Below are 12,816 nucleotides of genomic sequence, written 5' to 3' on the forward strand. Positions count from 1 at the left end.
TAGAGGAGGAAGAGGGAAAGGCCCTGAAGTGAATGGAGTTACTACCGTTTAGTACACCGAGAAGCAAATTTCACCAATAGTTGCTCCTCCTTTAGTAATCCAAGTTGAACAGTCAATCCCTCCCAGACAGTTTACCTTCAGCAGTATAACACGTGAGCAGGTGTGGACGAAGCGGAAGCGAGAATGTCAGCTTGAGTAACGTAAACATTGGTGAGAATCCAATGCCCAAAAACCTAAGGGTTCCTCCGCAAGGTTCATCCACGGCACCCACTCGCCTTTTCTTCAAACTCAAAAGGGAAGGGAAGGGATGTTGGATGTTGTACCATCATGGCCCATGAACACAGCCAATCCACCTACAGGATATAAGTCAGAGTGACACTGTTATTACCACAATCAGAAGGGTCATCAGACAGATAGATGCATACACCTCAAGCATGCAATCCAGGACTTGATAGATGAGGGGAAAATTGAATGGAAGACAGGTCAACAGCCCAATGTGACTACCAACCCTCTACCAGATCATGGAGTGAACATGTTGTAAGAGGATGTTCCCATTAAGGACTCGACGATCCTGATTCAACCTGTGAAGCAAGAGCAAAAGCTGATGGACGCTCAAACCTATAGGGCTATTCTAGCAGCCCAAACTAAGGAGAGTGTGAAGAAAAGAAAAGAATTGGAGACGCTAAGGCAAGAGCCAAATGAAGGATTCTCTGACTTCGTCAGAAGGTTCCGTAAAGAAGCCATAAGGATACAACCCCCTCTAACAAAGGAAGAGCAAGTGAAGATAATCCTAGAGAATCTATATGGAGTATATAATGAGTATCTATACCCTCAACGGCATGAGATACTGGAAACATTTGCCAGCCTGGATGGTTCACTTGATGAAGATGAACTCGACTCCCCAAGATTGTCTATGGGACCTGTGAATGCTTTGGAAGAAGGGACAACAGGTTTGGACCCAACCACTCTAATCCAGCCCGTAAAAGTACCTTTGAGGGAATTGAGAACAGTATGGAGGGACAAAGTTTGCCTCACGTGGCAGATGGATCTCCTTACAGAAGCAAGGACCAATATCAACAATTTCCTAAAGGAAATGTACAAAGAATATATGATCCAAAGAGCCAACGCCATTTCGTGGCCGAAGCATGCACGCTCGAAAAAGGAGAGCGAAGAGAATGATGGTATGTGTTTACTGTGCAAGGACAAACTGCAATGGAAAGTTCAGAGGAGGCAGACAGCATTGTGATCGAGGGAAAGGCCTAGCCTCGAACCATTGGATGATGAAGCTTGAGTTTCTAGAGAATGGACTTGATAGCCTCGGACCCAATGCGCAACTAAGAGCATTTGGGTTCACCGACTATGAGATTAGTCACATGGCATATGTGGAGAATTTAGAAGATGAAGAAGATTTCACAGTTCACATTCAACCTTCACCGACTATGAGATCAGTCATATGGCATATGTGGAGAATTTGAAAGATGAAGAAGATTTCACAGTTCACATTCAACCCATTGGGGAGGGGTCATCTGAAGACAACATGAGAATAATTGAAGAGGTCACACCGAGTCTGATCTAAGCTGTATTTGCACTAGCCATTGGTGAAACTCTATCTAGAGACACTTTCCTTATCCAAATGGGAGGAGGGACCGATGATAGTGAAGAAGAAGGCTTTGAGCCACAATCTGAAGATGAGTTCTCCATTGAAGCCCTACAGTGGATAAATAGCATCGGAGTTGATGATGATGAAGCAGACCCAACAAACTTCATTCAACCTATCCCTCAAGAAGACAAAGGAAGAAGCGGCGACAAAGAAGTAATGTCTCTAGTAAATAAAAGTACAAATAGAATATGAGCATCTTCCATTAAGTGCAAGACTTCCTTGAGCTAATGTCCACAACTCATGACATCCTGTATAAGGCAACTTCCTAAACATGGTGTGCGAACACTTTGCGGCACAATGCGAGAAGATAGAGTTGCCAACGAAAGAAGACTTTCTCTAGAGAATATTATATGAGTTAAGGAACATGACCTGGTTAAATCTCGCTCTGTCGAAAGACTTCTTTAAGAATCTTCCTCAAGATCCCATGTTGTACTCAGACAATTGGCCATATTTTGGGGCCCCAAAGATGACAGAAGAATGGGAAACTTGGACCAGTAATATCAATACCGGAGATCCTTACTTTGACTCCACAGAAGGAATTCACCCTATTGATAGCAATGGAGAAGAAGGAGATGATTCAAGTAATGAAGAAGCGTCCAGCGAAAATCTAAATGAAGAAGTAATGGATGAAGACACGGGCAATAAATTACTCGGTGAAGCATCTGAAATGGAGGTAGAACCCCTTATCAACCAGTATGAGCAAATTTATGGACCAAGAGCTTGGTCCCTTCCATTCGAAGCAAGAGGAATCCTCAGAATGGTCGACTAGATTCATCAGATGCTTTTTGAAGTAGTGCCTTCAGACAAAAGGTACCAAGAGGAACTGCTGCGGCAACAACCAGTAAATGAAAAATGACCATTCCCTCAGGTCATGAAAGAATTGGAAGATGCTTCCACCCTGGTATTTGCTTTGATAAAATATTTATGTGGAAGTCCTCCAGCATCTCCAAACCGTGGAAGTGAGGAGTATCACGAATGGGCACGAGCACACAATAGCTTATACCTCTACAAGATCAATACGGAAGAGCCAATGAAAGATCCCACGGAAAACATTCATCTGGTCATATCCAGTGATGAAGAAGGCTTATCAGAAGAGGAAGAACATTTTGGATCTTTATTCGAAGCAATGAGATTCCAAAAATCAACCAGCGAGGTCTTTGAAATGATCCAACAGATGATGCCAGAAGGACCACGAAGGCTAGATCATGACTAACTCATCAAGCACCTCTATGAAATGTAAGAAGCCTTGTCCAAAATCCTACAAAAGGCCCGAAAGATGATTGTTACCTTGAAAGCAGAATGCGAAGTCACTAGCCCAAGAAGGAGGAGTCCCATGGTGGGAACCCTCGTGATAGCTGAAAGTGACTTGGAAGATGAAGAGTTATGTCTAGTCTCTCTCCTTCTCGGAAAATGATCTCCCGCCTGGAGGAAAGGACCATAATTGAGCTCTTCACATTATAATAGAGTGCAATTGGAACCGAGTCCCTCAAGTTTTAATTGACAATGGGTCGGTTCTCAATGTCATACCCCTCAAGGCTACAAGCCATATAGGGTTGGATCTGACCCAAATGAAGCCCTCTGCTCAGACAATTTGAGCATATAATAACACAAGAAAGAAGGTACTGGGCATTCTAACCACAGAAATTCGAGTCAGACCTACTCTATTCATCGTGGAATGTCATGGTGATTGACATCCAAGCATCATTTAACATGCTGTTGGGACGGCCTTGGCTATATTCAGTAGGAGTAATAGCCTCAAGCCTGCATCAGAAAATGAGATTCATCTATGAAGGAAAAATGATCACTCTTTTTAGCGATCCAGAGATTGTCCACACCTTGGTAAGCATCGAAGTAGGTGGACAAGCTCCTGCAGATTTCTAGATGGAAGGATTTGAGATTGGGGCAATCAGTGTAATGGCCTCAGAAATGAAGGATATAATTTCATCCAGTTACCCATCCGCATTAAGCGGAACAATTCTAAAGATGATGAACAACAAGGGATATTTTTCGGGACTTGGGTTAGGAAGGAACCAGCAAGGGATTCCACAATTCCCTGACTTTCCTACATCAACCATTGTGGGCTAGGATATAAAGCACGAAAGAAAGGAAGTTATCCTAAGCACATAAGCCAAGAATGCCAGAAGGCCAAGAAACCATCTCCATACTTCAAGACTTTAAATGGATATTTTGTGAAAGAAGGCGACAGTTTCCCTTACTACGGAAATATTGAGCTATAGTTCGATCATGATAGTGGAAGTCCCCAGCCAGGTTTTGAAATCTTCTTTCAGAAGGACATCGATTGGATCGACCTCGAAGTAGAACAGATGAAGTTGAATGCTACTAAAGAAGAACTAGACATTGAAGGACTATTTGAAATAGTCGTGATCTCTGTAGGGAAGGAAGAAGAGCCAAAACCTTATCTGTTAATTCACCCTGTCCAAGAGCCAATTGTGAACTGGATTAGTGTCTCTGAAAGGTTTAGTGCAATAGAGTCTCAGGGAGTGGTCAGCTTTGAGTTAGTCCAGTCTGTTATAATCAAGGAGGGTAGTACCTTCTAGTATATCGAGTTCGCTTGTATTCCTACTCTTATCATGAATGAAATCAACTATTCCGAGTATATCTCCTCTCTATTTGCTTCCTTTTTTTATTCTTCTTCTGATGACGAGGATTCCTTGAACATCATCATTTAATAAAGCAATTAAAACAAAGAAAGGCCCAACATGTCCAAGAGGACATATGCCCCATAAATTTGGGAATTGAACAATGCCCACAAATGATCAAAATTGGTGCCTCGCTCAGCAAAGAGGAAGTTGGTCAAATAACAGCCCTATTGAAGGAATTTTAAGAAGTGTTCGCTTGATCATACGAAGATATGACCGGCATTGATCTAGAAATAGTGCTACACCAACTGCCTACTTATCCAAATGCATGACCGGTTAAGCAAAAGCCTTGAAGGATGCGATCAGAATGAAGTGAGAAGATTAGGGAAGAAGTCATAAAGTAGTGGAATGCAGGATTCCTACAAGTGACATAGTACCCTAAGTGGTTGTCCAATATTGTCCCCGTACCCAAGAAAGATGGGAAAGTGAGAATGTGCCTGGATTTCTAAGATCTCAACAAAGTCAATCCCAAATACAACTTTCCTTTGCCGCATATTGACATATTGGTCGATAACATGGTAAAACACGCCTTGTTATCATTCATGGATGGATTCCCCAGATACAATCAAATCAGCATGTGTCCAAAGGACAGACAAAAGATAGCGTTTACCACACCATGGAGAACTTACTGTTACAAATGCTCTTTGGTTTGAAGAATGCTGGGGCAACATATCAAAGGGCGGCAACGGCCATTCTCCATGACATGATACACAAAGAAGTGGAGGTGTACGTGGATGACATGATTGTCAAGTCGGTCACTCAATAGGGGCATTTTGCAGCGTTGAGAAAGTTCGTCGAATGAATTAAAGAGTACAAGCTAAGGTTGAATCCTTAAAAGTGTGTGTTCGAGCAACAGCAAAGAAACTCCTAGGATTTCTCATCAGCGAGAAAGGGATGGAAGTGGATCCCGACAAGATAAAGGCCATAACAGAACTACCATCGCCAAAGATAGAAAAAGAAATCTGGGGTTTCTTAGGACGAATTCAGTACATATGTCGGTTCATAGCCCGACTAACCACCGTATGTGAACCCATCTTCAAGTTCCTAAAGAAAGAACCAATGCAATGGAATGATAAGTTTCAAGAGCCATTCGTAAGGATAAAAGAATACCTGATGAATCCACCCATCCTTGTTTCGATAGTAATGGGTGAACCACTGCTATTGTACTTATCTGTCGAAGAAACATCAATGGGATCCATGATGGTGCAACAAGATTAAAATAGTGGGGAAGAACACGCAGTTTGCTAGTTAAGCAAGAAACTGTTGGAGTATGAAACTTGCTATACCCCATTGGAAAAGACATACACTGCTTTGTTTTGGGCGACCAAGAGGTTGAGACATTACATGATCGCACATCAAATTTGGCTCATCTCAAGGATGGATCCGATTAAGTATCTCTTCGAAAAGCTAGCATTGACAGGAAGGATGACTATATGGTTGTTGCTGTTGTCAGAATTTGACATAACATATGTCAACCAAAAATCCATAAAAGGACGAGCAATCTCGGACTATCTAGCTGTATACCCGATCGGGGTGGATTAACAGTCACTAGAAGACTCATTCCCAGATGAAGATTTGGCATATGTAGAGGAAGAAGACTATGAAGACTGGTGGCAATTGTACTATAGCCAATCAGAGAGGATATGGGGCAGGAATATTGTTGATAACCCCAGATGATCTCTATCTGTCGTCTGCATTCTGGCTAGATTTCCCTTGCACCAACAACATTATAAAGTATAAAGCATATGCAATTGATCTTAAAGCCGCCACGACATTAGAGATCAAGAAGTTGAGAGTCTATGGAGATTCGTCAATCGTGATTTGTCAAACTTAAGGAAAGTGGAAGATAAAGGATGAAAAGCAGAAACCTTACCAAGAACATTTGGAGGACTTGATCAAGAGCTTCGATGAAATCACCTTCGAATATTTATCAAGGGACAATAACAGATTCGTCGATGCCTTAGCTACTTTGGCTTCAATGGTTGAATGCAATCCAGATACTCAAGTTTGCCTATTTTTTGTAGATAGAAGGCATGGACCAGTATATGAAGAGTTAGTAAATGCTCTAAAAACTTATGGGAGGTCGTGGTCTACACACCATCATTGACTTCATTAGAGAAAGGAAATATCCTTCGAGTTCCACAGCCATTGAACAGAAGAGGTTACGAAGGCACGCCATGCAGTTTATACTTCAAGGCAACATGCTATACAAGAGGTCCTACGATGGTATACAACTACTGTGCATAGAAGAAGAATAGGCTCAAGTCATCATGGAAGAAATCCATCAAGGTATCTACGTGCCACACATGAATGCCAGGATGCTCACCAAGAAAATCCTCAGAATGGGATATTATTAAACAACTATGGAAGTTGATTGCGTGTCATTGGTGCAAAGATGTCACAAAAGCCATATATTTACCAATATCATTCACATTCCTCTAAAGGAGCTCCATTCGTTAAATGATCCCTGGCCATTTTCAACATTGGGAATTAATATAATTGGGAAAATCATGCCAAAGGCATCCAATGGACATGAATTCATCCTTGTGGCCATAGACTATTTCACCAAATGGGTGGAGGCGCAATCCTATGTTGTCTTGACAGCTGCAAAGGTAGCAAAGTTCATCAAAAAGAACCTTATATGCAGATATGGAATGCTGTATGCCCTCATATCTGATCATGGGGCACATTTTTGGGGAAAGGCGGACAAGTTCTGCACCAAGTTTGGTATCCAAAGGCATGGGACTATGACTTATAGACCACAGACTAATGGGGCAGTGGAAGCAGCCAACAAGAATATCAAAGTCATATTGCAAAAAAATGACTGATACCCATAAGGATTGGGTAGAAAAGTTCCCATACGCATTATGGGCCTATCGAACCTGAATTCGAACCTCTACTAGAACAACCCTTTTTCCCTTGGTCTATGGGATGGAGGCAGTATTACACTTAGAAATCCAAGTGTCGTCTCTCAGAGTATTAATGGAAAGCAAATTGCCTGAAGGAGAATGGATGTAAGTAAGACATGATGAGCTTAACCTCCTTAATGAAAAGAGGATGAAAGCTATGGATCACCTCAAGAAATACCAACTCAGAAGGCAAGGGCATTTAATAAAGGAGTTCACCCACGCAACATCAAAGAAGGAGATTTGGTATTTTGAGAACCAAGAGCACCAGTTCATGACCCAAGGGGCAAGTTCAGGCGTAATTGGAGCAGACCTTATTATGTGAAGAAAATCTTGGCTAGGCAAGCAGTTCGTCACTTCGTCTCACTGACTTAGATGGAGAGGATCTAAAGGACCCTGTCAACATGGAGCAACTTAAAAAATATTTTGTGTAGCCATTTGGTCTACATGAACTACGTTTGTCCTGATTCCTTCCCAAAGGATACGTAGGCAACTTGGCATGCTCAAGTTTGGTCACAGCAACCAGTTCCCACTAGGGACAACAACCCTCTAATTCTGTCATTCAAGAACCCCTTCTACCAGTTCTACCACTCGGCACTTTTATCTGTTAAAAAAAGAAGATCCTCCATGTGACACTCTCCCATGTGTTTCTGATAGGAGCTGACTAATCCTTGAGTCTAAAAAAAGAGAAAAAGAAAAAGAAAAAATAAAAGAGACCTATTCCAGTTTATTAAGGAAGCTCTTTGATTGAGTGCAGGTAACATGCGTCATCCGCAAAAGGCGACCTCCCTTGATGAGATCTTGCAAAAGTTGACCCTTAACATGAATTCTGACTATCCAACTCTTCTAGAAGACGTTCAATTGCGTGTCCTAGGAAGGATCATGTGCATGGAGATTCATCACAACATACTCCAACAAGCACACCGATGTTGGGATCCAAAACTGCAAGTTTTTAGATTTGGAGAAGTAAGGATAACACCCACAATTGAAGAATTCCGAGCTTGAATGCTCTCACCACCACTAGGGAGACTCTTTTGCCCCCCTTGTGCAGCAACTACAAAGAAGTTTTACAAGATTTCTTTGGATGGACCAAGAGAGAAGTCAAAGTGTAGACGCTGAATTTTGGCACTTTGGAAGTGTGACTCGGCAATGATGATCAAAGCCCGACTGGCTTGCGTGGTGACCAAATGGTAGAAAATTATCAATTTACCCTTACCCCACTTTTTGTAACCAAACTGTCCCAAGTAAAGCCCAAATCCCTAGGATAGCCTTATTTAACCATTTTAAGTCCACAAGTAAAGTTTCACCCAAATCTAATACTTTTGTAAAAATGATCGTTTTGCCCCTGGCACGTTTCTCAATAGCTGGACCACCCGATTTAATCCGAAACACTTTGGATGACCTCATTTGGTCATATTAAGCTTTCACGTAAAGTTTCGGCTAAATCGGATAACTTTTATGAAAATGATCGTTTTGCCCCTAGCATGATTCTCGGTATCCAGACCGCCCGATTTAGTCTAAAATACTTTGGATGACCTCATTTGGTTATATTAAGCTTTCACGTAAAGTTTTGGCTAAATGTGGCACCTTTTGTGAAAATGACAGTTTTTCCCCTGTGCGGTTCTTGGTATTCGAGCCACCTGATGTGACCCAAAACCATTTGGTTGATCTTATGTGGTCATGTTGTGCTTACACGTAAAATTTCGTGTAATTCTGGTACCATTTGGACCTTGATCGGTGTGAAACACCATTTATGTGCTTTTCTCGGTATCCATGCTACTTTTAGTCAAAATTTGGCTACATCAGCCACACGGATGGAAAGTACGTGTTGCGACCTTTGATTTGATATATGGCGTGCAAAAAATGACCATCTGGATCAAAAGATATTGATGTTTGAATGTGGACCCTTTAACATGGAATCTTTAAAAGGTTTATATAAAAATATAAAAAAGTTGACTGAACCAAGTGAAGCCGGGTTAACCTGACCAGGACCAACCCAACCTGACCCAGCCTGCTTGGGCCTGTCGGCAGCCTAGCCATGTCGGCAGCATAGGCTGTCGGCAGAGGCTACAAGGCCTAAGGCCCATGTGCACAGGCCATGGCCATGCACCTAGCCGCAGCCTGCCAACGCACAGGCCACAGCCCGCCAGCCCCAACCCCCTTTCTTATCAATCAGCATTGAATGCCCAGGGCTCATTCAGTCATTCTGTCGAACACATTTTTGCCTATAAATAGGCTATGTTTGGAGAGGTAAGACACCCAGGAAAATTCATGAAAAAATACCTTCATGAATTTCACAATCCCCTCTTTCATCCATGCCATACAAAACCCTATATCATGCTTCCATAGACATGAACAATTCCTCAAATATCCCTTGTTCACCACTCTTGCCATTTGGGGCAACCACACTTGGAGTGGCTTTCGGTGCTTTTCAGCGATAATTCCGACCATCTAAGGATATTTAAACTGAGGCCAGACACTTCCACGCTTCAAGGGTAGTTTTTATATATTTTTATTTATTTTTTTATGTATTTCTTTTGATTTTCTTCAGTTAAAAGAGGTTGTTTTCAGTTAAAAAATCTTCAAAACTAACAAAAGAGTGATAAAATTCTGAAATTTTCAGGGATGATGTTTACCATTATGTTTGATATTCATTAATTTTCTCAAGCTCCAAATCATGGTTTTTGTGACATTTTTGCCCCTGTGAAGGATTTTGGAGTATGTCAAATCTGAACATATGGTTGGGTATTTGGACCAAATTATGATGACCATATTAAATATCATGTTTTGATTAGTGGGAATACGCTCTGGTTTGATCCAATTCGGATCTGTGATGGGGATTTTGTATTTTTCTTTGTTTTCCCTTCTTTTTAGTATTTCAAAAAATATTAAAAATAGTGTAAATGCATAAAAATTCACAAAAAAATTATGGGATACATATTTCATCAAGATTGATTTTATGGGATCATTAATCACTGACATGAATGTTTGATCATTTTCATAGGTGTTCCCTACCATGTTAGGGATGTAGATGTCATTTTTCTATTTGTTGTGAAAATCCAAGAAAATCAGAAAAAATATATTTCTAAGCATTAAATTCTGTTTTAAGTTGTTTTAGAATGTTTTCATATGCATACATGCCCACCATGAATCATAACCATGTACAAAAAGTCATTCTTGCCCTCGGGGGCATTTTGGTAATTTACCAAATACAAGCCCATTGTGCCATCCAGTAGTCTTACTCGACATATTCTAAGATCAACTGATCCACTCCCCTGGTATATCAAAGGAACCACGTACGCATGACTCGCTTATACGAGCGATAGGTATATCGGTTCTATCAAGGGTGGCCTGTTCTGTCCTATCAGCCTACCCTTTGCATGCATCATGTAATGGATATAGATCTGAATCATTAGGAATGCCACAAATGTAAAATTGTTTGAGACTTGGGTTAGAACTCTCCATTAACCAGTTCTATCCGTTTCAGTTTTCGCCCACCAACGGACAAACATGATCCATCTTTAACGTTAAGATTTGAGTGTTGGTAACTACATCAGCGTTGACTTATGCATCCACACCGCGTGGTCGGTACCATAGGGTGATGCCTACACAATCGATCTGGTGTGACGTACATTTCAACCTAGTAAAGGTACCACGCCTCTGTCTCGATGTTAGGGACAGACCAAGTTCATCCATTACATGATTCTCGATCACTGTTTCAACGTAGAATTGGAAATAGGGTTTGTTCTTACCTAAGCCACCCTTGTATGGTTCGGTCATTTTGTCTTGCGCATGATTCTTGCCTTGTGTTTTGTCAAAGGAGTGAGTCCATCCCGTAACATACCTTCTATTCTGTTATTGAGTCATCTCACCTCAAGTCGAACCTGATCAAGGTGTGTTTCTTAGTTGTAAGGCACCATTTCCTGACAGCAGAATCAACCTCTGTGGGCCCAGAGGGATGGCCGTCTTGTTAGAATATCATCACCACCAGTTAGTCAAGGTATTTTGTTCACCATGAGCTCAACCGGAAATCCCCCTGTCGGAGAAGAGTCTTTGCCAGAGCAGATGAACAAATTGCAAGAGGCAGTGGCCAATTTGTCAGCAATGTTTCAGTCACAGTTTCAAGCTAGTAGACAACCAGAGTATGAGCAGAGTGTTCCTTGTACCCCACGAAGCATCCAACACATGATGTTGGATGAGGAGGAAGATGTGGTGTTCAAGCAACACCAAAATCTTGAAGAACCCCTGAGACAAAGAGGGAGAAGCTTATGCATGAGAAGTTGGAGAAGCTCGAGTTAGCTTTCAAGAATGTAAAGGGCATCGAGGATCAAATTATTGATGCGGAAGGAATATGTTTCTTTCCTGAAGTAAGGCTTCCTTTGAATTTCAAATACAAGGGTGAGAAATTCACTGGAAAAGGAGATCCTAGAGCCCATCTCAGAGCATATATTGGGCAGATGAGGATAGACAAGCTTACCCTTGAGCAAATGGGACAGGCCTTCCAGCTGAGTCTCAAGGATGCAGCTCTCCAATGGCTCATGAACCTTGACCCGTCTCAAACTCGTACTTGGAATGATATGATCAAGGCATTCAACCACCAGTACTCTTATAACACTGATGTTAGCTGACTCGTCGGGATCTCGAGACAACAAAGCAAGAGCCCAATGAGACCTTCACAGCTTACTTGATAAGGTTCTGTGATAAAGCATCACTGATGGCAAATCGCCCCACAGAGCGAGAACAAGTGGCAATGGTTGTCAGAGGATTGCAACCCCACCTCAAGAAGTATCTGTTTCCATAGCCATTGACTTCATTCAACTCATTGATAATAGCTGGGCAACAAATTGAGGATGAATTATCCCATGGGTCGCTTTCAGAGATGGATCGTTATGCCCCTAGTTCAAGTGGGGGCAAGAAGAACTTCCCAAAGCAGGCCGCTGAGGTGAACCTTGTGCTTCCTACTCCAATCATGTCTCTGTCATCAGCTCCACCTCCCACCACTTATGCATAGAGGGCGGCTCCACCACAGAAGCCACTGAGAGAATTCACAGATCTTGGAATGCCATTAAGTCATGTCTTCACGAAGCTACTCAATGCAGGTCTGATTGCGGCAGTAGAGCCTCGGTTTGTCCCTCAGCCTCCACCATGCACAGAAGCCACCGAGAGAATTCACAGATCTTGGAATGCCATTAAGTCATGTCTTCACCAAGCTACTCAATGCGGGTCTAATTGCGGCAGTAGAGCCTCGGTTTGTCCCTCAACCTCCACCACACTGGTATAAACCTGAAAAGTATTGTGTGTACCACACACAACATGGGCACTCTAGTGATGACTGTCTGATCCTTCAGCACAAGATACAAGAGCTTTTGGAAGCTGGAACATTTGAATTGCATCCCAAACAGCAGCAGCCTAATGTGATGACCAATCCCCTCCCAACACATGCAAAGTGAGGGAAGCAGAATTGCCCAAAGGCGTTAATCTATGATCATTAAATTGATGAGAATAGTCTTTTTGGCTGACTTAAAATGATTCCAGGCTCCCAGCTCCCACTAGAAGGGCACCTTTTGGTTACTGCACATTTTGAGATGGC

Source organism: Telopea speciosissima, chromosome 5 (genome assembly GCF_018873765.1).
Source record: "Telopea speciosissima isolate NSW1024214 ecotype Mountain lineage chromosome 5, Tspe_v1, whole genome shotgun sequence".
In the NCBI taxonomy this organism is placed as follows: domain Eukaryota; kingdom Viridiplantae; phylum Streptophyta; class Magnoliopsida; order Proteales; family Proteaceae; genus Telopea; species Telopea speciosissima.